Source organism: Salmo salar, chromosome 05 (genome assembly GCF_965601325.2).
Source record: "Salmo salar chromosome 05, fSalSal1, whole genome shotgun sequence".
Classification (NCBI taxonomy): Eukaryota; Metazoa; Chordata; class Actinopteri; order Salmoniformes; family Salmonidae; genus Salmo; species Salmo salar.
The window spans coordinates 79,080,015-79,106,768 of record NC_138295.1 but is presented as its reverse complement, the minus strand read 5'-3'; the positions used below and the strand labels follow the sequence as shown (position 1 = coordinate 79,106,768).

At 39.2% G+C, this 26,754-nt stretch overlaps 10 non-coding genes across 10 annotated transcripts; all 10 read right to left on the bottom strand.

Annotated features, from left to right (window-relative positions):
* Positions 1–867: 867 nt before the first annotated feature.
* Positions 868–940, bottom strand: trnat-ugu (transfer RNA threonine (anticodon UGU)). Its single transcript has one exon. It is a non-coding gene; the product is annotated as a tRNA-Thr (tRNA).
* A 2,565-nt stretch (positions 941–3,505) lies between these two features.
* On the bottom strand, positions 3,506–3,578 carry trnat-ugu (transfer RNA threonine (anticodon UGU)). Its single transcript has one exon. It is a non-coding gene; the product is annotated as a tRNA-Thr (tRNA).
* Positions 3,579–6,143: 2,565 nt separating this feature from the next.
* trnat-ugu (transfer RNA threonine (anticodon UGU)) lies at positions 6,144–6,216 on the bottom strand. The gene has a single exon. It is a non-coding gene; the product is annotated as a tRNA-Thr (tRNA).
* A 2,568-nt stretch (positions 6,217–8,784) lies between these two features.
* On the bottom strand, positions 8,785–8,857 carry trnat-ugu (transfer RNA threonine (anticodon UGU)). The gene has a single exon. It is a non-coding gene; the product is annotated as a tRNA-Thr (tRNA).
* Positions 8,858–11,424: 2,567 nt separating this feature from the next.
* Positions 11,425–11,497, bottom strand: trnat-ugu (transfer RNA threonine (anticodon UGU)). The gene has a single exon. It is a non-coding gene; the product is annotated as a tRNA-Thr (tRNA).
* Positions 11,498–13,119: 1,622 nt separating this feature from the next.
* On the bottom strand, positions 13,120–13,192 carry trnat-ugu (transfer RNA threonine (anticodon UGU)). Its single transcript has one exon. It is a non-coding gene; the product is annotated as a tRNA-Thr (tRNA).
* Positions 13,193–14,814: 1,622 nt separating this feature from the next.
* trnat-ugu (transfer RNA threonine (anticodon UGU)) lies at positions 14,815–14,887 on the bottom strand. The gene has a single exon. It is a non-coding gene; the product is annotated as a tRNA-Thr (tRNA).
* Positions 14,888–18,393: 3,506 nt separating this feature from the next.
* Positions 18,394–18,466, bottom strand: trnat-ugu (transfer RNA threonine (anticodon UGU)). Its single transcript has one exon. It is a non-coding gene; the product is annotated as a tRNA-Thr (tRNA).
* Positions 18,467–21,977: 3,511 nt separating this feature from the next.
* Positions 21,978–22,050, bottom strand: trnat-ugu (transfer RNA threonine (anticodon UGU)). Its single transcript has one exon. It is a non-coding gene; the product is annotated as a tRNA-Thr (tRNA).
* A 1,622-nt stretch (positions 22,051–23,672) lies between these two features.
* Positions 23,673–23,745, bottom strand: trnat-ugu (transfer RNA threonine (anticodon UGU)). The gene has a single exon. It is a non-coding gene; the product is annotated as a tRNA-Thr (tRNA).
* Between the last annotated feature and the right edge of the window lie 3,009 nt (positions 23,746–26,754).

Here is a 26,754-nt window from a genome sequence, read left to right as displayed (position 1 = left end):
TTCAAACATGTCAAACGTTGTATAGCATAAATCATTAGGGCCTTTTTTAACCAGAACATGAATAATATTCAAGGTGGACGAATGCATACTCTTTTATAACGTATTGGAACGAGGGTACCCAACATGAAGTAGCGCGCCAGGTGTCTAATGGGACATCACCGTTCCATGGCTCTTGTTCGGTCAGATCTCCCTCCAGAAGACTCAAAACACTTTGTAAAGGCTGGTGACATCTAGTGGAAGCAATAGGAAGTGCCAAAATATTCCTAAACCCCTGTGTTTTTCAATGGGATAGGTTTAAAGTCAATACAACACATCAGGTATCCACTTCCTGTCAGAAAATGTCTCAGGGTTTTGCCTGCCAAATGAGTTCTGTTATACTCACAGACACCATTCAAACAGTTTTGGAAACTTTAGAGTGTTTTCTATCCATATATAATAAGTATATGCATATTCTAGTTACTGGGTAGGATTAGTAACCAGATTAAATCGGGTACATTTTTTTTATCCAGACGTGCAAATGCTGCCCCCTAGACCCAACAGGTTAATATAAGCAAAAGTTTAAGTTAATGATATTATTCCTTCAACAAGCATCACTGGTTTTCATGACTTCTGCTACTCCTGTCTCAGCTCTTTTTTAGTCATGATTGGCGGCCCAGGACAGAATCGGCAAACGTGGAATCGTATCCTCAGTTTGTTTGGCAATGTCTCTTACAGTAGTAGTAGTACAGCAGATAATTATTTGTGCAGGGCAATATGGTCAGTTTGTTGTCACATTTTGAACTTTCTGCTGTATAGAGCGAGAGAAATGGTATGTCCCACCCTGTGTAAAGTTTCAGATGAATGTCTCAGAGGGTGGAGTCAAAATTAAGGCACCAGTGAGAATTGAACTCACGACCCCTGGTTTACAAGACCAGTGCTCTAACCACTGAGCTATGGAGCCATACACCTCTGTAAGAAGAATAGGAACGCTATAAAGAACACACCCATCAGAGAGTAAAAAAAGAGACACACCTAAGTAACCAAACATGCAGGTTACCCAGTCTGGCTCCTGCAGTAAAAGCAGATTCCTTGTCATCCTTTGTTATACATTTAATGACACTCTCCCAGGTCTATGTGACCCTCAGGCAGGACAGTAATACCCTCTTCCGACAACATCCGGTGAAATTGGAGAGCGCCAAATTCAAATGTCAACATCACAATATTAAACATTCATGAACATACAAGTGTCTTATATCATTTAAAAGCTTAACGTCTTGTTAATCCAACTGCGTTGTCAGATTTCAAAAAGGCTTTACGGCGAAAGCATACCATGTGATTATCTGAGGACAGCTCCCCACATCCAAATATTTTTTTCAACCAATACAGGCTTTACAAAATGGCAAATAGCGATTAAATAAATCACTTACCTTTGAAGATCTTCCTCTGCTTGCAATCGCAAGGGTCCCAGCTACGCAACGAATGTTTGATTTGTTCGATAAAGTCCTTCTTTATGTCCAAAAAAGTCAATTGAGTTGGCGCCATTGATTTCAGTAATCCACTCCTTCAACATGCATACAAAGGAATCCAAAATGCTACCGGTAAACTTCGTCCAAACAAGTCAAACAATGTTTCTATTCAATCCACAGGTACCCGCAGGTATGTAAATAAACGATAATATTTCAGACGGAAAGAACGGTGTTCAATAGGAAAGGAAAATAACAAAGAGCACGCCCTCATTCAGGCGCACCAAAAGCCTACTTTCCTGTTGAGCTCCCTTGGAAAAAACGACTATTACTTGTTCGTTTTTCAAGAAACAAGCTTGAAACTCTGTATAAAGACTGTTGACATCTAGTGGAATCCATAGGTACTGCAATCTGGGAGGAATTGTTATATGTAGGCCCATAGACTTGCATTGGAAAGGCCTGTTACTTCCAAAAACATCGGATTTCTGGATGGATTTTCCTCTGGGTTTTCGCCTGCCATATCAATTCTGTTATACTCACAGACATTATTTTAACAGTTTAGAAACTTCAAAGTGTTTTCTATCAAATTCTACCAATTATATGCATTTCCTAGCTTCTGGGCCTGAGTAACAGGAAGTTTACTATGGGCAAGTCAGTCAGGCAGAAATTCAGGATACTGCCCCCTAGCCCTAAGAAGTTTTAATACTTTCTCAGAATTAGCCATTCTTTACTATACTGGACAAAAATATATATGCAACTTGCAACAATTGAAAAGTTTTTCCTGAGTTACAGTTAATATAAGCAAAAGTTTAAGTTAATGATATTATTCCTTCAACATGCATCACTGGTTTTCATGACTTCTGCTACTCCTGTCTCTAGTTTCAGCTCTTTTTTAGTCATGATTGGCGGCCCAGGACAGAATCGGCAAACGTGGAATCGTAGGGTCCCAGCTACGCAACGAATGTTTGATTTGTTCGATAAAGTCCTTCTTTATGTCCAAAAAAGTCAATTGAGTTGGCGCCATTGATTTCAGTAATCCACTCCTTCAACATGCATACAAAGGAATCCAAAATGCTACCGGTAAACTTCATCCAAACAAGTCAAACAATGTTTCTATTCAATCCACAGGTACCCGCAGGTATGTAAATAAACGATAATATTTCAGACGGAAAGAACGGTGTTCAATAGGAAAGGAAAATAACAAAGAGCACGCCCTCATTCAGGCGCACCAAAAGCCTACTTTCCTGTTGAGCTCCCTTGGAAAAAACGACTATTACTTGTTCGTTTTTCAAGAAACAAGCCTGAAACTCTGTATAAAGACTGTTGACATCTAGTGGAATCCATAGGTACTGCAATCTGGGAGGAATTGTTATATGTAGGCCCATAGACTTGCATTGGAAAGGCCTGTTACTTCCAAAAACAAAGGATTTCTGGGTGGATTTTCCTCTGGGTTTTCGCCTGCCATATCAATTCTGTTATACTCACAGACATTATTTTAACAGTTTAGAAACTTCAAAGTGTTTTCTATCAAATTCTACCAATTATATGCATTTCCTAGCTTCTGGGCCTGAGTAACAGGAAGTTTACTATGGGCAAGTCAGTCAGGCAGAAATTCAGGATACTGCCCCCTAGCCCTAAGAAGTTTTAATACTTTTTCAGAATTAGCCATTCTTTACTATACTGGACAAAAATATATACGCAACTCGCAACAATTGAAAAGTTTTTCCTGAGTTACAGTTAATATAAGCAAAAGTTTAAGTTAATGATATTATTCCTTCAACAAGCATCACTGGTTTTCATGACTTCTGCTACTCCTGTCTCAGCTCTTTTTTAGTCATGATTGGCGGCCCAGGACAGAATCGGCAAACGTGGAATCGTATCCTCAGTTTGTTTGGCAATGTCTCTTACAGTAGTAGTAGTACAGCAGATAATTATTTGTGCAGGGCAATATGGTCAGTTTGTTGACACATTTTGAACTTTCTGCTGTATAGAGCGAGAGAAATGGTATGTCCCACCCTGTGTAAAGTTTCAGATGAATGTCTCAGAGGGTGGAGTCAAAATTAAGGCACCAGTGAGAATTGAACTCACGACCCCTGGTTTACAAGACCAGTGCTCTAACCACTGAGCTATGGAGCCATACACCTCTGTAAGAAGAATAGGAACGCTATAAAGAACACACCCATCAGAGAGTAAAAAAAGAGACACACCTAAGTAACCAAACATGCAGGTTACCCAGTCTGGCTCCTGCAGTAAAAGCAGATTCCTTGTCATCCTTTGTTATACATTTAATGACAAACTCCCAGGTCTATGTGACCCTCAGGCAGGACAGTAATACCCTCTTCCAAAAACATCCGGTGAAATTGGAGAGCGCCAAATTCAAATGTCAACATCACAATATTAAACATTCATGAACATACAAGTGTCTTATATCATTTAAAAGCTTAACGTCTTGTTAATCCAACTGCGTTGTCAGATTTCAAAAAGGCTTTACAGCGAAAGCATACCATGTGATTATCTGAGGACAGCTCCCCACATCCAAATATTTTTTTCAACCAATACAGGCTTTACAAAATGGCAAATAGCGATTAAATAAATCACTTACCTTTGAAGATCTTCCTCTGCTTGCAATCGCAAGGGTCCCAGCTACGCAACGAATGTTTGATTTGTTCGATAAAGTCCTTCTTTATGTCCAAAAAAGTCAATTGAGTTGGCGCCATTGATTTCAGTAATCCACTCCTTCAACATGCATACAAAGGAATCCAAAATGCTACCGGTAAACTTCGTCCAAACAAGTCAAACAATGTTTCTATTCAATCCACAGGTACCCGCAGGTATGTAAATAAACGATAATATTTCAGACGGAAAGAACGGTGTTCAATAGGAAAGGAAAATAACAAAGAGCACGCCCTCATTCACGTGCACCAAAAGCCTACTTTCCTGTTGAGCTCCCTTGGAAAAAACGACTATTACTTGTTCGTTTTTCAAGAAACAAGCCTGAAACTCTGTATAAAGACTGTTGACATCTAGTGGAATCCATAGGTACTGCAATCTGGCAGGAATTGTTATATGTAGGCCCATAGACTTGCATTGGAAAGGCCTGTTACTTCCAAAAACAAAGGATTTCTGGATGGATTTTCCTCTGGGTTTTCGCCTGCCATATCAATTCTGTTATACTCACAGACATTATTTTAACAGTTTAGAAACTTCAAAGTGTTTTCTATCAAATTCTACCAATTATATGCATTTCCTAGCTTCTGGGCCTGAGTAACAGGAAGTTTACTATGGGCAAGTCAGTCAGGCAGAAATTCAGGATACTGCCCCCTAGCCCTAAGAAGTTTTAATACTTTCTCAGAATTAGCCATTCTTTACTATACTGGACAAAAATATATATGCAACTCGCAACAATTGAAAAGTTTTTCCTGAGTTACAGTTAATATAAGCAAAAGTTTAAGTTAATGATATTATTCCTTCAACATGCATCACTGGTTTTCATGACTTCTGCTACTCCTGTCTCTAGTTTCAGCTCTTTTTTAGTCATGATTGGCGGCCCAGGACAGAATCGGCAAACGTGGAATCGTAGGGTCCCAGCTACGCAACGAATGTTTGATTTGTTCGATAAAGTCCTTCTTTATGTCCAAAAAAGTCAATTGAGTTGGCGCCATTGATTTCAGTAATCCACTCCTTCAACATGCATACAAAGGAATCCAAAATGCTACCGGTAAACTTCATCCAAACAAGTCAAACAATGTTTCTATTCAATCCACAGGTACCCGCAGGTATGTAAATAAACGATAATATTTCAGACGGAAAGAACGGTGTTCAATAGGAAAGGAAAATAACAAAGAGCACGCCCTCATTCAGGCGCACCAAAAGCCTACTTTCCTGTTGAGCTCCCTTGGAAAAAACGACTATTACTTGTTCGTTTTTCAAGAAACAAGCCTGAAACTCTGTATAAAGACTGTTGACATCTAGTGGAATCCATAGGTACTGCAATCTGGGAGGAATTGTTATATGTAGGCCCATAGACTTGCATTGGAAAGGCCTGTTACTTCCAAAAACAAAGGATTTCTGGGTGGATTTTCCTCTGGGTTTTCGCCTGCCATATCAATTCTGTTATACTCACAGACATTATTTTAACAGTTTAGAAACTTCAAAGTGTTTTCTATCAAATTCTACCAATTATATGCATTTCCTAGCTTCTGGGCCTGAGTAACAGGAAGTTTACTATGGGCAAGTCAGTCAGGCAGAAATTCAGGATACTGCCCCCTAGCCCTAAGAAGTTTTAATACTTTTTCAGAATTAGCCATTCTTTACTATACTGGACAAAAATATATACGCAACTCGCAACAATTGAAAAGTTTTTCCTGAGTTACAGTTAATATAAGCAAAAGTTTAAGTTAATGATATTATTCCTTCAACAAGCATCACTGGTTTTCATGACTTCTGCTACTCCTGTCTCAGCTCTTTTTTAGTCATGATTGGCGGCCCAGGACAGAATCGGCAAACGTGGAATCGTATCCTCAGTTTGTTTGGCAATGTCTCTTACAGTAGTAGTAGTACAGCAGATAATTATTTGTGCAGGGCAATATGGTCAGTTTGTTGTCACATTTTGAACTTTCTGCTGTATAGAGCGAGAGAAATGGTATGTCCCACCCTGTGTAAAGTTTCAGATGAATGTCTCAGAGGGTGGAGTCAAAATCAAGGCCCCAGTGAGAATTGAACTCACGACCCCTGGTTTACAAGACCAGTGCTCTAACCACTGAGCTATGGAGCCATACACCACTGGAAGAAGAATAGGAACGCTATAAAGAACACACCCATCAGAGAGTAAAAAAAAGAGACACACCTAAGTAACCAAACATGCAGGTTACCCAGTCTGGCTCCTGCAGTAAAAGCAGATTCCTTGTCATCCTTTGTTATACATTTAATGACAAACTCTCCCAGGTCTATGTGACCCTCAGGCAGGACAGTAATACCCTCTTCCGACAACATCCGGTGAAATTGGAGAGCGCCAAATTCAAATGTCAACATCACAATATTAAACAATCATGAACATACAAGTGTCTTATAACATTTAAAAGCTTAACGTCTTGTTAATCCAACTGCGTTGTCAGATTTCAAAAAGGCTTTACGGCGAAAGCATACCATGTGATTATCTGAGGACAGCTCCCCACATCCAAATATTTTTTTCAACCAATACAGGCTTTACAAAATCGCAAATAGCGATTAAATAAATCACTTACCTTTGAAGATCTTCCTCTGCTTGCAATCGCAAGGGTCCCAGCTACGCAACGAATGTTTGATTTGTTCGATAAAGTCCTTCTTTATGTCCAAAAAAGTCAATTGAGTTGGCGCCATTGATTTCAGTAATCCACTCCTTCAACATGCATACAAAGGAATCCAAAATGCTACCGGTAAACTTCATCCAAACAAGTCAAACAATGTTTCTATTCAATCCACAGGTACCCGCAGGTATGTAAATAAACGATAATATTTCAGACGGAAAGAACGGTGTTCAATAGGAAAGGAAAATAACAAAGAGCACGCCCTCATTCACGTGCACCAAAAGCCTACTTTCCTGTTGAGCTCCCTTGGAAAAAACGACTATTACTTGTTCGTTTTTCAAGAAACAAGCCTGAAACTCTGTATAAAGACTGTTGACATCTAGTGGAATCCATAGGTACTGCAATCTGGGAGGAATTGTTATATGTAGGCCCATAGACTTGCATTGGAAAGGCCTGTTACTTCCAAAAACAAAGGATTTCTGGGTGGATTTTCCTCTGGGTTTTCGCCTGCCATATCAATTCTGTTATACTCACAGACATTATTTTAACAGTTTCGAAACTTCAAAGTGTTTTCTATCAAATTCTACCAATTATATGCATTTCCTAGCTTCTGGGCCTGAGTAACAGGAAGTTTACTATGGGCAAGTCAGTCAGGCAGAAATTCAGGATACTGCCCCCTAGCCCTAAGAAGTTTTAATACTTTCTCAGAATTAGCCATTCTTTACTATACTGGACAAAAATATATATGCAACTCGCAACAATTGAAAAGTTTTTCCTGAGTTACAGTTAATATAAGCAAAAGTTTAAGTTAATGATATTATTCCTTCAACATGCATCACTGGTTTTCATGACTTCTGCTACTCCTGTCTCTAGTTTCAGCTCTTTTTTAGTCATGATTGGCGGCCCAGGACAGAATCGGCAAACGTGGAATCGTAGGGTCCCAGCTACGCAACGAATGTTTGATTTGTTCGATAAAGTCCTTCTTTATGTCCAAAAAAGTCAATTGAGTTGGCGCCATTGATTTCAGTAATCCACTCCTTCAACATGCATACAAAGGAATCCAAAATGCTACCGGTAAACTTCGTCCAAACAAGTCAAACAATGTTTCTATTCAATCCACAGGTACCCGCAGGTATGTAAATAAACGATAATATTTCAGACGGAAAGAACGGTGTTCAATAGGAAAGGAAAATAACAAAGAGCACGCCCTCATTCAGGCGCACCAAAAGCCTACTTTCCCGTTGAGCTCCCTTGGAAAAAACGACTATTACTTGTTCGTTTTTCAAGAAACAAGCCTGAAACTCTGTATAAAGACTGTTGACATCTAGTGGAATCCATAGGTACTGCAATCTGGGAGGAATTGTTATATGTAGGCCCATAGACTTGCATTGGAAAGGCCTGTTACTTCCAAAAACAAAGGATTTCTGGGTGGATTTTCCTCTGGGTTTTCGCCTGCCATATCAATTCTGTTATACTCACAGACATTATTTTAACAGTTTAGAAACTTCAAAGTGTTTTCTATCAAATTCTACCAATTATATGCATTTCCTAGCTTCTGGGCCTGAGTAACAGGAAGTTTACTATGGGCAAGTCAGTCAGGCAGAAATTCAGGATACTGCCCCCTAGCCCTAAGAAGTTTTAATACTTTCTCAGAATTAGCCATTCTTTACTATACTGGACAAAAATATATACGCAACTCGCAACAATTGAAAAGTTTTTCCTGAGTTACAGTTAATATAAGCAAAAGTTTAAGTTAATGATATTATTCCTTCAACATGCATCACTGGTTTTCATGACTTCTGCTACTCCTGTCTCAGCTCTTTTTTAGTCATGATTGGCGGCCCAGGACAGAATGGGCAAACGTGGAATCGTATCCTCAGTTTGTTTGGCAATGTCTCTTACAGTAGTAGTAGTACAGCAGATAATTATTTGTGCAGGGCAATATGGTCAGTTTGTTGTCACATTTTGAACTTTCTGCTGTATAGAGCGAGAGAAATGGTATGTCCCACCCTGTGTAAAGTTTCAGATGAATGTCTCAGAGGGTGGAGTCAAAATCAAGGCCCCAGTGAGAATTGAACTCACGACCCCTGGTTTACAAGACCAGTGCTCTAACCACTGAGCTATGGAGCAATACACCTCTGTAAGAAGAATAGGAACGCTATAAAGAACACACCCATCAGAGAGTAAAAAAAGAGACACACCTAAGTAACCAAACATGCAGGTTACCCAGTCTGGCTCCTGCAGTAAAAGCAGATTCCTTGTCATCCTTTGTTATACATTTAATGACAAACTCTCCCAGGTCTATGTGACCCTCAGGCAGGACAGTAATACCCTCTTCCGACAACATCCGGTGAAATTGGAGAGCGCCAAATTCAAATGTCAACATCACAATATTAAACATTCATGAACATACAAGTGTCTTATATCATTTAAAAGCTTAACGTCTTGTTAATCCAACTGCGTTGTCAGATTTCAAAAAGGCTTTACAGCGAAAGCATACCATGTGATTATCTGAGGACAGCTCCCCACATCCAAATATTTTTTTCAACCAATACAGGCTTTACAAAATGGCAAATAGCGATTAAATAAATCACTTACCTTTGAAGATCTTCCTCTGCTTGCAATCGCAAGGGTCCCAGCTACGCAACGAATGTTTGATTTGTTCGATAAAGTCCTTCTTTATGTCCAAAAAAGTCAATTGAGTTGGCGCCATTGATTTCAGTAATCCACTCCTTCAACATGCATACAAAGGAATCCAAAATGCTACCGGTAAACTTCATCCAAACAAGTCAAACAATGTTTCTATTCAATCCACAGGTACCCGCAGGTATGTAAATAAACGATAATATTTCAGACGGAAAGAACGGTGTTCAATAGGAAAGGAAAATAACAAAGAGCACGCCCTCATTCACGTGCACCAAAAGCCTACTTTCCTGTTGAGCTCCCTTGGAAAAAACGACTATTACTTGTTCGTTTTTCAAGAAACAAGCCTGAAACTCTGTATAAAGACTGTTGACATCTAGTGGAATCCATAGGTACTGCAATCTGGCAGGAATTGTTATATGTAGGCCCATAGACTTGCATTGGAAAGGCCTGTTACTTCCAAAAACAAAGGATTTCTGGATGGATTTTCCTCTGGGTTTTCGCCTGCCATATCAATTCTGTTATACTCACAGACATTATTTTAACAGTTTAGAAACTTCAAAGTGTTTTCTATCAAATTCTACCAATTATATGCATTTCCTAGCTTCTGGGCCTGAGTAACAGGAAGTTTACTATGGGCAAGTCAGTCAGGCAGAAATTCAGGATACTGCCCCCTAGCCCTAAGAAGTTTTAATACTTTCTCAGAATTAGCCATTCTTTACTATACTGGACAAAAATATATATGCAACTCGCAACAATTGAAAAGTTTTTCCTGAGTTACAGTTAATATAAGCAAAAGTTTAAGTTAATGATATTATTCCTTCAACATGCATCACTGGTTTTCATGACTTCTGCTACTCCTGTCTCTAGTTTCAGCTCTTTTTTAGTCATGATTGGCGGCCCAGGACAGAATCGGCAAACGTGGAATCGTAGGGTCCCAGCTACGCAACGAATGTTTGATTTGTTCGATAAAGTCCTTCTTTATGTCCAAAAAAGTCAATTGAGTTGGCGCCATTGATTTCTGTAATCCACTCCTTCAACATGCATACAAAGGAATCCAAAATGCTACCGGTAAACTTCATCCAAACAAGTCAAACAATGTTTCTATTCAATCCACAGGTACCCGCAGGTATGTAAATAAACGATAATATTTCAGACGGAAAGAACGGTGTTCAATAGGAAAGGAAAATAACAAAGAGCACGCCCTCATTCACGTGCACCAAAAGCCTACTTTCCTGTTGAGCTCCCTTGGAAAAAACGACTATTACTTGTTCGTTTTTCAAGAAACAAGCCTGAAACTCTGTATAAAGACTGTTGACATCTAGTGGAATCCATAGGTACTGCAATCTGGGAGGAATTGTTATATGTAGGCCCATAGACTTGCATTGGAAAGGCCTGTTACTTCCAAAAACAAAGGATTTCTGGGTGGATTTTCCTCTGGGTTTTCGCCTGCCATATCAATTCTGTTATACTCACAGACATTATTTTAACAGTTTAGAAACTTCAAAGTGTTTTCTATCAAATTCTACCAATTATATGCATTTCCTAGCTTCTGGGCCTGAGTAACAGGAAGTTTACTATGGGCAAGTCAGTCAGGCAGAAATTCAGGATACTGCCCCCTAGCCCTAAGAAGTTTTAATACTTTCTCAGAATTAGCCATTCTTTACTATACTGGACAAAGATATATACGCAACTCGCAACAATTGAAAAGTTTTTCCTGAGTTACAGTTAATATAAGCAAAAGTTTAAGTTAATGATATTATTCCGTCAACATGCATCACTGGTTTTCATGACTTCTGCTACTCCTGTCTCAGCTCTTTTTTAGTCATGATTGGCGGCCCAGGACAGAATCGGCAAACGTGGAATCGTATCCTCAGTTTGTTTGGCAATGTCTCTTACAGTAGTAGTAGTACAGCAGATAATTATTTGTGTAGGGCAATATGGTCAGTTTGTTGTCACATTTTGAACTTTCTGCTGTATAGAGCGAGAGAAATGGTAAGTCCCACCCTGTGTAAAGTTTCAGATGAATGTCTCAGAGGGTGGAGTCAAAATCAAGGCCCCAGAGAGAATTGAAATCACGACCCCTGGTTTACAAGACCAGTGCTCTAACCACTGAGCTATGGAGCCATACACCTCTGTAAGAAGAATAGGAACGCTATAAAGAACACACCCATCAGAGAGTAAAAAAAGAGACACATCTAAGTAACCAAACATGCAGGTTACCCAGTCTGGCTCCTGCAGTAAAAGCAGATTCCTTGTCATCCTTTGTTATACATTTAATGCCAAACTCTCCCAGGTCTATGTGACCCTCAGGCAGGACAGTAATACCCTCTTCCGACAACATCTGGTGAAATTGGAGAGCGCCAAATTCAAATGTCAACATCACAATATTAAACATTCATGAACATACAAGTGTCTTATATCATTTAAAAGCTTAACGTCTTGTTAATCCAACTGCGTTGTCAGATTTCAAAAAGGCTTTACGGCGAAAGCATACCATGTGATTATCTGAGGACAGCTCCCCACATCCAAATATTTTTTTCAACCAATACAGGCTTTACAAAATGGCAAATAGCGATTAAATAAATCACTTACCTTTGAAGATCTTCCTCTGCTTGCAATCGCAAGGGTCCCAGCTACGCAACGAATGTTTGATTTGTTCGATAAAGTGCTTCTTTATGTCCAAAAAAGTCAATTGAGTTGGCGCCATTGATTTCAGTAATCCACTCCTTCAACATGCATACAAAGGAATCCAAAATGCTACCGGTAAACTTCGTCCAAACAAGTCAAACAATGTTTCTATTCAATCCACAGGTACCCGCAGGTATGTAAATAAACGATAATATTTCAGACGGAAAGAACGGTGTTCAATAGGAAAGGAAAATAACAAAGAGCACGCCCTCATTCAGGCGCACCAAAAGCCTACTTTCCCGTTGAGCTCCCTTGGAAAAAACGACTATTACTTGTTCGTTTTTCAAGAAACAAGCCTGAAACTCTGTATAAAGACTGTTGACATCTTGTGGAATCCATAGGTACTACAATCTGGGAGGAATTGTTATATGTAGGCCCATAGACTTGCATTGGAAAGGCCTGTTACTTCCAAAAACAAAGGATTTCTGGATGGATTTTCCTCTGGGTTTTCGCCTGCCATATCAATTCTGTTATACTCACAGACATTATTTTAACAGTTTAGAAACTTCAAAGTGTTTTCTATCAAATTCTACCAATTATATGCATTTCCTAGCTTCTGGGCCTGAGTAACAGGAAGTTTACTATGGGCAAGTCAGTCAGGCAGAAATTCAGTATACTGCCCCCTAGCCCTAAGAAGTTTTAATACTTTCTCAGAATTAGCCATTCTTTACTATACTGGACAAAAATATATATGCAACTCGCAACAATTGAAAAGTTTTTCCTGAGTTACAGTTAATATAAGCAAAAGTTTAAGTTAATGATATTATTCCTTCAACATGCATCACTGGTTTTCATGACTTCTGCTACTCCTGTCTCAGCTCTTTTTTAGTCATGATTGGCGGCCCAGGACAGAATCGGCAAACGTGGAATCGTATCCTCAGTTTGTTTGGCAATGTCTCTTAAAGTAGTAGTAGTACAGCACATAATTATTTGTGCAGGGCAATATGGTCAGTTTGTTGTCACATTTTGAACTTTCTACTCTATAGAGCGAGAGAAATGGTAAGTCCCACCCTGTGTAAAGTTTCAGATGAATGTCTCAGAGGGTGGAGTCAAAATCAAGGCCACAGTGAGAATTGAACTCACAACCCCTGGTTTACAAGACCAGTGCTCTAACCACTGAGCTATGGAGCCATACACCTCTGTAAGAAGAATTGGAACGCTATAAAGAACACACCCATCAGAGAGTAAAAAAAGAGACACATCTAAGTAACCAAACATGCAGGTTACCCAGTCTGGCTCCTGCAGTAAAAGCAGATTCCTTGTCATCCTTTGTTATACATTTAATGACAAACTCTCCCAGGTCTATGTGACCCTCAGGCAGGACAGTAATACCCTCTTCCGACAACATCTGGTGAAATTGGAGAGCGCCAAATTCAAATGTCAACATCACAATATTAAACATTCATGAACATACAAGTGTCTTATATCATTTAAAAGCTTAACGTCTTGTTAATCCAACTGCGTTGTCAGATTTCAAAAAGGCTTTACGGCGAAAGCATACCATGTGATTATCTGAGGACAGCTCCCCACATCCAAATATTTTTTTCAACCAATACAGGCTTTACAAAATGGCAAATAGCGATTAAATAAATCACTTACCTTTGAAGATCTTCCTCTGCTTGCAATCGCAAGGGTCCCAGCTACGCAACGAATGTTTGATTTGTTCGATAAAGTGCTTCTTTATGTCCAAAAAAGTCAATTGAGTTGGCGCCATTGATTTCAGTAATCCACTCCTTCAACATGCATACAAAGGAATCCAAAATGCTACCGGTAAACTTCGTCCAAACAAGTCAAACAATGTTTCTATTCAATCCACAGGTACCCGCAGGTATGTAAATAAACGATAATATTTCAGACGGAAAGAACGGTGTTCAATAGGAAAGGAAAATAACAAAGAGCACGCCCTCATTCAGGCGCACCAAAAGCCTACTTTCCCGTTGAGCTCCCTTGGAAAAAACGACTATTACTTGTTCGTTTTTCAAGAAACAAGCCTGAAACTCTGTATAAAGACTGTTGACATCTTGTGGAATCCATAGGTACTACAATCTGGGAGGAATTGTTATATGTAGGCCCATAGACTTGCATTGGAAAGGCCTGTTACTTCCAAAAACAAAGGATTTCTGGATGGATTTTCCTCTGGGTTTTCGCCTGCCATATCAATTCTGTTATACTCACAGACATTATTTTAACAGTTTAGAAACTTCAAAGTGTTTTCTATCAAATTCTACCAATTATATGCATTTCCTAGCTTCTGGGCCTGAGTAACAGGAAGTTTACTATGGGCAAGTCAGTCAGGCAGAAATTCAGGATACTGCCCCCTAGCCCTAAGAAGTTTTAATACTTTCTCAGAATTAGCCATTCTTTACTATACTGGACAAAAATATATATGCAACTCGCAACAATTGAAAAGTTTTTCCTGAGTTACAGTTAATATAAGCAAAAGTTTAAGTTAATGATATTATTCCTTCAACATGCATCACTGGTTTTCATGACTTCTGCTACTCCTGTCTCAGCTCTTTTTTAGTCATGATTGGCGGCCCAGGACAGAATCGGCAAACGTGGAATCGTATCCTCAGTTTGTTTGGCAATGTCTCTTAAAGTAGTAGTAGTACAGCACATAATTATTTGTGCAGGGCAATATGGTCAGTTTGTTGTCACATTTTGAACTTTCTACTCTATAGAGCGAGAGAAATGGTAAGTCCCACCCTGTGTAAAGTTTCAGATGAATGTCTCAGAGGGTGGAGTCAAAATCAAGGCCCCAGTGAGAATTGAACTCACAACCCCTGGTTTACAAGACCAGTGCTCTAACCACTGAGCTATGGAGCCATACACCTCTGTAAGAAGAATTGGAACGCTATAAAGAACACACCCATCAGAGAGTAAAAAAAGAGACACACCTAAGTAACCAAACATGCAGGTTACCCAGTCTGGCTCCTGCAGTAAAAGCAGATTCCTTGTCATCCTTTGTTATACATTTAATGACAAACTCTCCCAGGTCTATGTGACCCTCAGGCAGGACAGTAATACCCTTTTCCGACAACATCCGGTGAAATTGGAGAGCGCCAAATTCAAATGTCAACATCACAATATTAAACATTCATGAACATACAAGTGTCTTATATCATTTAAAAGCTTAACGTCTTGTTAATCCAACTGCGTTGTCAGATTTCAAAAAGGCTTTACGGCGAAAGCATACCATGTGATTATCTGAGGACAGCTCCCCACATCCAAATATTTTTTTCAACCAATACAGGCTTTACAAAATGGCAAATAGCGATTAAATAAATCACTTACCTTTGAAGATCTTCCTCTGCTTGCAATCGCAAGGGTCCCAGCTACGCAACGAATGTTTGATTTGTTCGATAAAGTCCTTCTTTATGTCCAAAAAAGTCAATTGAGTTGGCGCCATTGATTTCAGTAATCCACTCCTTCAACATGCATACAAAGGAATCCAAAATGCTACCGGTAAACTTCGTCCAAACAAGTCAAACAATGTTTCTATTCAATCCACAGGTACCCGCAGGTATGTAAATAAACGATAATATTTCAGACGGAAAGAACGGTGTTCAATAGGAAAGGAAAATAACAAAGAGCACGCCCTCATTCAGGCGCACCAAAAGCCTACTTTCCCGTTGAGCTCCCTTGGAAAAAACGACTATTACTTGTTCGTTTTTCAAGAAACAAGCCTGAAACTCTGTATAAAGACTGTTGACATCTTGTGGAATCCATAGGTACTACAATCTGGGAGGAATTGTTATATGTAGGCCCATAGACTTGCATTGGAAAGGCCTGTTACTTCCAAAAACAAAGGATTTCTGGATGGATTTTCCTCTGGGTTTTCGCCTGCCATATCAATTCTGTTATACTCACAGACATTATTTTAACAGTTTAGAAACTTCAAAGTGTTTTCTATCAAATTCTACCAATTATATGCATTTCCTAGCTTCTGGGCCTGAGTAACAGGAAGTTTACTATGGGCAAGTCAGTCAGGCAGAAATTCATGATACTGCCCCCTAGCCCTAAGAAGTTTTAATACTTTCTCAGAATTAGCCATTCTTTACTATACTGGACAAAAATATATATGCAACTCGCAACAATTGAAAATGTTTTTCCTGAGTTACAGTTAATATAAGCAAAAGTTTAAGTTAATGATATTATTCCTTCAACATGCATCACTGGTTTTCATGACTTCTGCTACTCCTGTCTCAGCTCTTTTTTAGTCATGATTGGCGGCCCAGGACAGAATCGGCAAACGTGGAATCGTAGGGTCCCAGCTACGCAACGAATGTTTGATTTGTTCGATAAAGTCCTTCTTTATGTCCAAAAAAGTCAATTGAGTTGGCGCCATTGATTTCAGTAATCCACTCCTTCAACATGCATACAAAGGAATCCAAAATGCTACGGGTAAACTTCGTCCAAACAAGTCAAACAATGTTTCTATTCAATCCACAGGTACCCGCAGGTATGTAAATAAACGATAATATTTCAGATGGAAAGAACGGTGTTCAATAGGAAAGGAAAATAACAAAGAGCACGCCCTCATTCAGGCGCACCAAAAGCCTACTTTCCTGTTGAGCTCCCTTGGAAAAAACGACTATTACTTGTTCGTTTTTCAAGAAACAAGCCTGAAACTCTGTATAAAGACTGTTGACATCTAGTGGAATCCATAGGTACTGCAATCTGGGAGGAATTGTTATATGTAGGCCCATAGACTTGCATTGGAAAGGCCTGTTACTTCCAAAAACAAAGGATTTCTGGATGGATTTTCCTCTGGGTTTTCGCCTGCCATATCAATTTTGTTATACTCACAGACATTATTTTAACAGTTTAGAAACTTCAAAGTGTTTTCTATCAAATTCTACCAATTATATGCATTTCCTAGCTTCTGGGCCTGAGTAACAGGAAGTTTACTATGGGCAAGTCAGTCAGGCAGAAATTCAGGATACTGCCCCCTAGCCCTAAGAAGTTTTAATACTTTCTCAGAATTAGCCATTGTTTACTATACTGGACAAAAATATATACGCAACTCGCAACAATTGAAAAGTTTTTCCTGAGTTACAGTTAATATAAGCAAAAGTTTAAGTTAATGATATTATTCCTTCAACATGCATCACTGGTTTTCATGACTTCTGCTACTCCTGTCTCTAGTTTCAGCTCTTTTTTAGTCATGATTGGCGTCCCAGGACAGAATCGGCAAACGTGGAATCGTAGGGTCCCAGCTACCCAACGAATGTTTAATTTGTTCGATAAAGTCCTTCTTTATGTCCAAAAAAGTCAATTGAGTTGGCGCCATTGATTTCAGTAATCCACTCCTTCAACATGCATACAAAGGAATCCAAAATGCTACCGGTAAACTTCATCCAAACAAGTCAAACAATGTTTCTATTCAATCCACAGGTACCCGCAGGTATGTAAATAAACGATAATATTTCAGACGGAAAGAACGGTGTTCAATAGGAAAGGAAAATAACAAAGAGCACGCCCTCATTCAGGCGCACCAAAAGCCTACTTTCCTGTTGAGCTCCCTTGGAAAAAACTACTATTACTTGTTCGTTTTTCAAGAAACAAGCCTGAAACTCTGTATAAAGACTGTTGACATCTAGTGGAATCCATAGGTACTACAATCTGGGAGGAATTGTTATATGTAGGCCCATAGACTTGCATTGGAAAGGCCTGTTACTTCCAAAAACAAAGGATTTCTGGATGGATTTTCCTCTGGGTTTTCGCCTGCCATATCAATTCTGTTATACTCACAGACATTATTTTAACAGTTTAGAAACTTCAAAGTGTTTTCTATCAAATTCTACCAATTATATGCATTTCCTAGCTTCTGGGCCTGAGTAACAAGAAGTTTACTATGGGCAAGTCAGTCAGGCAGAAATTCAGGATACTGCCCCCTAGCCCTAAGAAGTTTTAATACTTTCTCAGAATTAGCCATTCTTTACTATACTGGACAAAAATATATACGCAACTCGCAACAATTGAAAAGTTTTTCCTGAGTTACAGTTAATATAAGCAAAAGTTTAAGTTAATTATATTATTCCTTCAACATGCATCACTGGTTTTCATGACTTCTGCTACTCCTGTCTCAGCTCTTTTTTAGTCATGATTGGCGGCCCAGGACAGAATCGGCAAACGTGGAATCGTATCCTCAGTTTGTTTGGCAATGTCTCTTAAAGTAGTAGTAGTACAGCAGATAATTATTTGTGCAGGGCAATATGGTCAGTTTGTTGTCACATTTTGAACTTTCTGCTGTATAGAGCGAGAGAAATGGTAAGTCCCACCCTGTGTAAAGTTTCAGATGAATGTCTCCGAGGGTGGAGTCAAAATCAAGGCCCCAATGAGAATTGAACTCACGACCCCTGGTTTACAAGACCAGTGCTCTAACCACTGAGCTATGGAGCCATACACCTCTGTAAGAAGAATAGTAACGCTATAAAGAACACACCCATCAGAGAGTAAAAAAAGAGACACACCTAAGTAACCAAACATGAAGGTTACCCAGTCTGGCTCCTGCAGTAAAAGCAGATTCCTTGTCATCCTTTGTTATACATTTAATGACAAACTCTCCCAGGTCTATGTGACCCTCAGGCAGGACAGTAATACCCTCTTCCGACAACATCCGGTGAAATTGGAGAGCGCCAAATTCAAATGTCAACATCACAATATTAAACATTCATGAACATACAAGTGTCTTATATCATTTAAAAGCTTAACGTCTTGTTAATCCAACTGAGTTGTCAGATTTCAAAAAGGCTTTACGGCGAAAGCATACCATGTGATTATCTGAGGACAGCTCCCCACATCCAAATATTTTTTTCAACCAATACAGGCTTTACAAAATCGCAAATAGCGATTAAATAAATCACTTACCTTTGAAGATCTTCCTCTGCTTGCAATCGCAAGGGTCCCAGCTACGCAACGAATGTTTGATTTGTTCGATAAAGTCCTTCTTTATGTCCAAAAAAGTCAATTGAGTTGGCGCCATTGATTTCAGTAATCCACTCCTTCAACATGCATACAAAGGAATCCAAAATGCTACCGGTAAACTTCGTCCAAACAAGTCAAACAATGTTTCTATTCAATCCATAGGTACCCGCAGGTATGTAAATAAACGATAATATTTCAGACGGAAAGAACGGTGTTCAATAGGAAAGGAAAATAACAAAGAGCACGCCTCATTCAGGCGCACCAAAAGCCTACTTTCCTGTTGAGCTCCCTTGGAAAAAACGACTATTACTTGTTCGTTTTTCAAGAAACAAGCCTGAAACTCTGTATAAAGACTGTTGACATCTAGTGGAATCCATAGGTACTGCAATCTGGGAGGAATTGTTATATGTAGGCCCATAGACTTGCATTGGAAAGGCCTGTTACTTCCAAAAACAAAGGATTTCTGGATGGATTTTCCTCTGGGTTTTCGCCTGCCATATCAATTTTGTTATACTCACAGACATTATTTTAACAGTTTAGAAACTTCAAAGTGTTTTCTATCAAATTCTACCAATTATATGCATTTCCTAGCTTCTGGGCCTGAGTAACAGGAGGTTTACTATGGGCAAGTCAGTCAGGCAGAAATTCAGGATACTGCCCCCTAGCCCTAAGAAGTTTTAATACTTTCTCAGAATTAGCCATTGTTTACTATACTGGACAAAAATAAATACGCAACTCGCAACAATTGAAAAGTTTTTCCTGAGATACAGTTAATATAAGCAAAAGTTTAAGTTAATGATATTATTCCTTCAACATGCATCACTGGTTTTCATGACTTCTGCTACTCCTGTCTCTAGTTTCAGCTCTTTTTTAGTCATGAATGGCGTCCCAGGACAGAATCGGCAAACGTGGAATCGTAGGCTCCCAGCTACCCAACGAATGTTTAATTTCTTCGATAAAGTCCTTCTTTATGTCCAAAAAAGTCAATTGAGTTGGCGCCATTGATTTCAGTAATCCACTCCTTCAACATGCATACAAAGGAATCCAAAATGCTACCGGTAAACTTCATCCAAACAAGTCAAACAATGTTTCTATTCAATCCACAGGTACCCGCAGGTATGTAAATAAACGATAATATTTCAGACGGAAAGAACGGTGTTCAATAGGAAAGGAAAATAACAAAGAGCACGCCCTCATTCAGGCGCACCAAAAGCCTACTTTCCTGTTGAGCTCCCTTGGAAAAAACTACTATTACTTGTTCGTTTTTCAAGAAACAAGCCTGAAACTCTGTATAAAGACTGTTGACATCTAGTGGAATCCATAGGTACTACAATCTGGGAGGAATTGTTATATGTAGGCCCATAGACTTGCATTGGAAAGGCCTGTTACTTCCAAAAACCAAGGATTTCTGGATGGATTTTCCTCTGGGTTTTCGCCTGCCATATCAATTCTGTTATACTCACAGACATTATTTTAACAGTTTAGAAACTTCAAAGTGTTTTCTATCAAATTCTACCAATTATATGCATTTCCTAGCTTCTGGGCCTGAGTAACAGGAAGTTTACTATGGGCAAGTCAGTCAGGCAGAAATTCAGGATACTGCCCCCTAGCCCTAAGAAGTTTTAATACTTTCTCAGAATTAGCCATTCTTTACTATACTGGACAAAAATATATACGCAACTCGCAACAATTGAAAAGTTTTTCCTGAGTTACAGTTAATATAAGCAAAAGTTTAAGTTAATTATATTATTCCTTCAACATGCATCACTGGTTTTCATGACTTCTGCTACTCCTGTCTCTAGTTTCAGCTCTTTTTTAGTCATGATTGGCGGCCCAGGACAGAATCGGCAAACGTGGAATCGTAGGGTCACATCTACGCAACGAATGTTTGATTTGTTCGATAAAGTCCTTCTTTATGTCCAAAAAAGTCAATTGATTTGGCGCCATTGATTTCAGTAATCCACTCCTTCAACATGCATACAAAGGAATCCAAAATGCTACCGGTAAACTTCGTCCAAACAAGTCAAACAATGTTTCTATTCAATCCACAGGTACCCGCAGGTATGTAAATAAACGATAATATTTCAGACGGAAAGAACGGTGTTCAATAGGAAAGGAAAATAACAAAGAGCACGCCCTCATTCAGGCGCACCAAAAGCCTACTTTCCTGTTGAGCTCCCTTGGAAAAAACGACTATTACTTGTTCGTTTTTCAAGAAACAAGCCTGAAACTCTGTATAAAGACTGTTGACATCTAGTGGAATCCATAGGTACTACAATCTGGGCGGAATTGTTATATGTAGGCCCATAGACTTGCATTGGAAAGGCCTGTTACTTCCAAAAACAAAGGATTTCTGGATGGATTTTCCTCTGGGTTTTCGCCTGCCATATCAATTCTGTTATACTCACAGACATTATTTTAACAGTTTAGAAACTTCAAAGTGTTTTCTATCAAATTCTACCAATTATATGCATTTCCTAGCTTCTGGGCCTGAGTAACAGGAAGTTTACTATGGGCAAGTCAGTCAGGCAGAAATTCAGGATACTGCCCCCTAGCCCTAAGAAGTTTTAATACTTTCTCAGAATTAGCCATTCTTTACTATACTGGACAAAAATATATACGCAACTCGCAACAATTGAAAAGTTTTTCCTGAGTTACAGTTAATATAAGCAAAAGTTTAAGTTAATTATATTATTCCTTCAACATGCATCACTGGTTTTCATGACTTCTGCTACTCCTGTCTCAGCTCTTTTTTAGTCATGATTGGCGGCCCAGGACAGAATCGGCAAACGTGGAATGGTATCCTCAGTTTGTTTGGCAATGTCTCTTAAAGTAGTAGTAGTACGGCAGATAATTATTTGTGCAGGGCAATATGGTCAGTTTGTTGTCACATTTTGAACTTTCTGCTGTATAGAGCGAGAGAAATGGTAAGTCCCACCCTGTGTAAAGTTTCAGATGAATGTCTCAGAGGGTGGAGTCAAAATCAAGGCCCCAGTGAGAATTGAACTCACGACCCCTGGTTTACAAGACCAGTGCTCTAACCACTGAGCTATGGAGCCATACACCTCTGTAAGAAGAATAGTAACGCTATAAAGAACACACCCATCAGAGAGTAAAAAAAGAGACACACCTAAGTAACCAAACATGCAGGTTACCCAGTCTGGCTCCTGCAGTAAAAGCAGATTCCTTGTCATCCTTTGTTATACATTTAATGACAAACTCTCCCAGGTCTATGTGACCCTCAGGCAGGACAGTAATACCCTCTTCCGACAACATCCGGTGAAATTGGAGAGCGCCAAATTCAAATGTCAACATCACAATATTAAACATTCATGAACATACAAGTGTCTTATATCATTTAAAAGCTTAACGTCTTGTTAATCCAACTGCGTTGTCAGATTTCAAAAAGGCTTTACGGCGAAAGCATACCATGTGATTATCTGAGGACAGCTCCCCACATCCAAATATTTTTTTCAACCAATACAGGCTTTACAAAATGGCAAATAGCGATTAAATAAATCACTTACCTTTGAAGATCTTCCTCTGCTTGCAATCGCAAGGGTCCCAGCTACGCAACGAATGTTTGATTTGTTCGATAAAGTCCTTCTTTATGTCCAAAAAAGTCAATTGAGTTGGCGCCATTGATTTCAGTAATCCACTCCTTCAACATGCATACAAAGGAATCCAAAATGCTACCGGTAAACTTCGTCCAAACAAGTCAAACAATGTTTCTATTCAATCCACAGGTACCCGCAGGTATGTAAATAAACGATAATATTTCAGACGGAAAGAACGGTGTTCAATAGGAAAGGAAAATAACAAAGAGCACGCCCTCATTCAGGCGCACCAAAAGCCTACTTTCCTGTTGAGCTCCCTTGGAAAAAACGACTATTACTTGTTCGTTTTTCAAGAATCAAGCCTGAAACTCTGTATAAAGACTGTTGACATCTAGTGGAATCCATAGGTACTGCAATCTGGGAGGAATTGTTATATGTAGGCCCATAGACTTGCATTGGAAAGGCCTGTTACTTCCAAAAACAAAGGATTTCTGGATGGATTTTCCTCTGGGTTTTCGCCTGCCATATCAATTTTGTTATACTCACAGACATTATTTTAACAGTTTAGAAACTTCAAAGTGTTTTCTATCAAATTCGACCAATTATATGCATTTCCTAGCTTCTGGGCCTGAGTAACAGGAAGTTTACTATGGGCAAGTCAGTCAGGCAGAAATTCAGGATACTGCCCCCTAGCCCTAAGAAGTTATAATACTTTCTCAGAATTAGCCATTCTTTACTATACTGGACAAAAATATATACGCAACTCGCAACAATTGAAAAGTTTTTCCTGAGTTACAGTTAATATAAGCAAAAGTTTAAGTTAATTATATTATTCCTTCAACATGCATCACTGGTTTTCATGACTTCTGCTACTCCTGTCTCAGCTCTTTTTTAGTCATGATTGGCGGCCCAGGACAGAATCGGCAAACGTGGAATGGTATCCTCAGTTTGTTTGGCAATGTCTCTTAAAGTAGTAGTAGTACGGCAGATAATTATTTGTGCAGGGCAATATGGTCAGTTTGTTGTCACATTTTGAACTTTCTGCTGTATAGAGCGAGAGAAATGGTAAGTCCCACCCTGTGTAAAGTTTCAGATGAATGTCTCAGAGGGTGGAGTCAAAATCAAGGCCCCAGTGAGAATTGAACTCACGACCCCTGGTTTACAAGACCAGTGCTCTAACCACTGAGCTATGGAGCCATACACCTCTGTAAGAAGAATAGTAACGCTATAAAGAACACACCCATCAGAGAGTAAAAAAAGAGACACACCTAAGTAACCAAACATGCAGGTTACCCAGTCTGGCTCCTGCAGTAAAAGCAGATTCCTTGTCATCCTTTGTTATACATTTAATGACAAACTCTCCCAGGTCTATGTGACCCTCAGGCAGGACAGTAATACCCTCTTCCGACAACATCCGGTGAAATTGGAGAGCGCCAAATTCAAATGTCAACATCACAATATTAAACATTCATGAACATACAAGTGTCTTATATCATTTAAAAGCTTAACGTCTTGTTAATCCAACTGCGTTGTCAGATTTCAAAAAGGCTTTACGGCGAAAGCATACCATGTGATTATCTGAGGACAGCTCCCCACATCCAAATATTTTTTTCAACCAATACAGGCTTTACAAAATGGCAAATAGCGATTAAATAAATCACTTACCTTTGAAGATCTTCCTCTGCTTGCAATCGCAAGGGTCCCAGCTACGCAACGAATGTTTGATTTGTTCGATAAAGTCCTTCTTTATGTCCAAAAAAGTCAATTGAGTTGGCGCCATTGATTTCAGTAATCCACTCCTTCAACATGCATACAAAGGAATCCAAAATGCTACCGGTAAACTTCGTCCAAACAAGTCAAACAATGTTTCTATTCAATCCACAGGTACCCGCAGGTATGTAAATAAACGATAATATTTCAGACGGAAAGAACGGTGTTCAATAGGAAAGGAAAATAACAAAGAGCACGCCCTCATTCAGGCGCACCAAAAGCCTACTTTCCTGTTGAGCTCCCTTGGAAAAAACGACTATTACTTGTTCGTTTTTCAAGAATCAAGCCTGAAACTCTGTATAAAGACTGTTGACATCTAGTGGAATCCATAGGTACTGCAATCTGGGAGGAATTGTTATATGTAGGCCCATAGACTTGCATTGGAAAGGCCTGTTACTTCCAAAAACAAAGGATTTCTGGATGGATTTTCCTCTGGGTTTTCGCCTGCCATATCAATTTTGTTATACTCACAGACATTATTTTAACAGTTTAGAAACTTCAAAGTGTTTTCTATCAAATTCGACCAATTATATGCATTTCCTAGCTTCTGGGCCTGAGTAACAGGAAGTTTACTATGGGCAAGTCAGTCAGGCAGAAATTCAGGATACTGCCCCCTAGCCCTAAGAAGTTTTAGTACTTTCTCAGAATTAGCCATTGTTTACTATACTGGACAAAAATATATACGCAACTCGCAACAATTGAAAAGTTTTTCCTGAGTTACAGTTAATATAAGCAAAAGTTTAAGTTAATGATATTATTCCTTCAACATGCATCACTGGTTTTCATGACTTCTGCTACTCCTGTCTCTAGTTTCAGCTCTTTTTTAGTCATGATTGGCGTCCCAGGACAGAATCGGCAAACGTGGAATCGTAGGGTCCCAGCTACGCAACGAATGTTTGATTTGTTCAATAAAGTCCTTCTTTATGTCCAAAAAAGTCAATTGAGTTGGCGCCATTGATTTCAGTAATCCACTCCTTCAACATGCATACAAAGGAATCCAAAATGCTACCGGTAAACTTCATCCAAACAAGTCAAACAATGTTTCTATTCAATCCACAGGTACCCGCAGGTATGTAAATAAACGATAATATTTCAGACGGAAAGAACGGTGTTCAATAGGAAAGGAAAATAACAAAGAGCACGCCCTCATTCAGGCGCACCAAAAGCCTACTTTCCTGTTGAGCTCCCTTGGAAAAAACGACTATTACTTGTTCGTTTTTCAAGAAACAAGCCTGAAACTCTGTATAAAGACTGTTGACATCTAGTGGAATCCATAGGTACTGCAATCTGGGAGGAATTGTTATATGTAGGCCCATAGACTTGCATTGGAAAGGCCTGTTACTTCCAAAAACATAGGATTTCTGGATGGATTTTCCTCTGGGTTTTCGCCTGCCATATCAATTCTGTTATACTCACAGACATTATTTTAACAGTTTAGAAACTTCAAAGTGTTTTCTATCAAATTCTAACAATTATATGCATTTCCTAGCTTCTGGGCCTGAGTAACAGGAAGTTTACTATGGGCAAGTCAGTCAGGCAGAAATTCATGATACTGCCCCCTAGCCCTAAGAAGTTTTAATACTTTCTCAGAATTAGCCATTCTTTACTATACTGGACAAAAATATATATGCAACTCGCAACAATTGAAAAGTTTTTCCTGAGTTACAGTTAATATAAGCAAAAGTTTAAGTTAATGATATTATTCCTTCAACATGCATCACTGGTTTTCATGACTTCTGCTACTCCTGTCTCTAGTTTCAGCTCTTTTTTAGTCATGATTGGCGGCCCAGGACAGAATCGGCAAACGTGGAATCGTAGGGTCCCAGCTACGCAACGAATGTTTGATTTGTTCGATAAAGTCCTTCTTTATGTCCAAAAAAGTCAATTGAGTTGGCGCCATTGATTTCAGTAATCCACTCCTTCAACATGCATACAAAGGAATCCAAAATGCTACCGGTAAACTTCGTCCAAACAAGTCAAACAATGTTTCTATTCAATCCACAGGTACCCGCAGGTATGTAAATAAACGATAATATTTCAGACGGAAAGAACGGTGTTCAATAGGAAAGGAAAATAACAAAGAGCACGCCCTCATTCAGGCGCACCAAAAGCCTACTTTCCTGTTGAGCTCCCTAGGAAAAAACGACTATTACTTGTTCGTTTTTCAAGAAACAAGCCTGAAACTCTGTATAAAGACTGTTGACATCTAGTGGAATCCATAGGTACTGCAATCTGGGAGGAATTGTTATATGTAGGCCCATAGACTTGCATTGGAAAGGCCTGTTACTTCCAAAAACAAAGGATTTCTGGATGGATTTTCCTCTGGGTTTTCGCCTGCCATATCAATTTTGTTATACTCACAGACATTATTTTAACAGTTTAGAAACTTCAAAGTGTTTTCTATCAAATTCTACCAATTATATGCATTTCCTAGCT